Source organism: Octodon degus, unplaced genomic scaffold, assembly GCF_000260255.1.
Source record: "Octodon degus isolate 3935 unplaced genomic scaffold, OctDeg1.0 scaffold00021, whole genome shotgun sequence".
Taxonomy (NCBI): domain Eukaryota; kingdom Metazoa; phylum Chordata; class Mammalia; order Rodentia; family Octodontidae; genus Octodon; species Octodon degus.
This window is the reverse complement of record NW_004524597.1, coordinates 10,625,658-10,627,053: the sequence shown is the minus strand read 5'-3', so window position 1 is coordinate 10,627,053 and position 1,396 is coordinate 10,625,658. Positions and strand designations below refer to the sequence as shown.

At 51.7% G+C, this 1,396-nt stretch overlaps 1 pseudogene across 1 annotated transcript; it reads left to right on the top strand.

Moving 5' to 3' along the window:
* Nucleotides 1-6: 6 nt before the first annotated feature.
* LOC101570755 lies at nt 7-1,384 on the top strand (annotated as a pseudogene). The gene has a single exon (XR_001117027.1). The product of XR_001117027.1 is annotated as an importin subunit alpha-7 pseudogene (transcript).
* The last annotated feature ends 12 nt before the right edge of the window (nt 1,385-1,396 follow it).

Below are 1,396 nucleotides of genomic sequence, written 5' to 3'. Positions count from 1 at the left end.
CAGTTTGAAGCTGCCTGGGCACTAACAAACATCGCCTCTGGAACCTCTCAGCAGACAAGAATTGTTATTGAAGCAGGAGCTGTCCCGATTTTTATAGAGCTGCTTAACTCAGACTTTGAGGATGTACAAGAACAGGCAGTCTGGGCTCTGGGAAACATAGCTGGAGACAGTTCCGTTTGCCGAGATTACGTCTTGAACTGCTCCATCCTTAATCCTTTGTTAACACTCCTTACCAAGTCCACAAGACTGACAATGACACGAAACACAGTTTGGGCCCTGTCAAACCTTTGCCGAAGGAAGAACCCACCCCCAGAGTTCGCAAAGGTCTCTCCGTGTTTGCCCATATTATCTCGCCTACTCTTCAGCAGTGATTCAGACTTGCTGGCAGATGCTTGCTGGGCCCTCTCTTACCTGTCTGATGGCCCCAGCGAGAAGATCCAGGCAGTTATAGACTCTGGAGTATGCCGGAGATTGGTAGAGCTTCTGATGCACAATGATTACAAAGTGGCTTCTCCTGCTCTGAGAGCTGTGGATAACATCGTCACAGGGGATGACATCCAGACACAGGTCATTCTTAACTGTTCAGCCCTCCCTTGCCTCCTCCACTTATTGAGCAGCTCCAAGGAATCAATTCAAAAAGAAGCTTGCTGGACCATTTCAAACATCACTGCTGGCAACAGGGCTCAAATACAGGCTGTCATAGATGCAAATATCTTCCCTGTGTTGATTGAAATCCTTCAGAAAGCAGAGTTCCGTACAAGGAAAGAAGCAGCCTGGGCCATCACCAACACCACATCAGGAGGAACTCCTGAGCAGATCAGGTACCTAGTTTCACTGGGCTGCATCAAACCCCTGTGTGACTTGCTGACTGTAATGGATTCAAAGATTGTACAAGTGGCCCTCAATGGACTAGAGAACATCCTGCAGCTTGGAGAGCAGGAGAGCAAGCGGAGTGGCTCAGGGGTCAATCCCTACTGTGGCCTCATCGAGGAAGCCTATGGCTTGGATAAAATCGAGTTTCTTCAGAGCCACGAGAACCAGGAGATCTACCAGAAGGCCTTCGACCTCATTGAGCACTACTTCGGTGTAGAGGATGATGACGGCAGCCTGGCTCCTCAAGTAGATGAAACACAGCAGCAGGTCATCTTCCAGCAGCCTAAGGCCCCCATGGAGGGCTTCCAGCTATAATGTCTGCCTCTGGGGAGGGGAGGGGAGGGGACGGGAAGCACCACCAGCCAGTGGTAGAGCAGCCCTCTGGTGGGCAGGAAGCCAGCCCCCGCCATCACCTGCTGCCCTGGAGACTGTGCTCCAGACCTGCACCACCCCCTTCCCTGGAGGGAGGCCCTCTGGACAGACAGAACCATCTGAGGCTCACATTGGGTTTTGTGACGAAAAG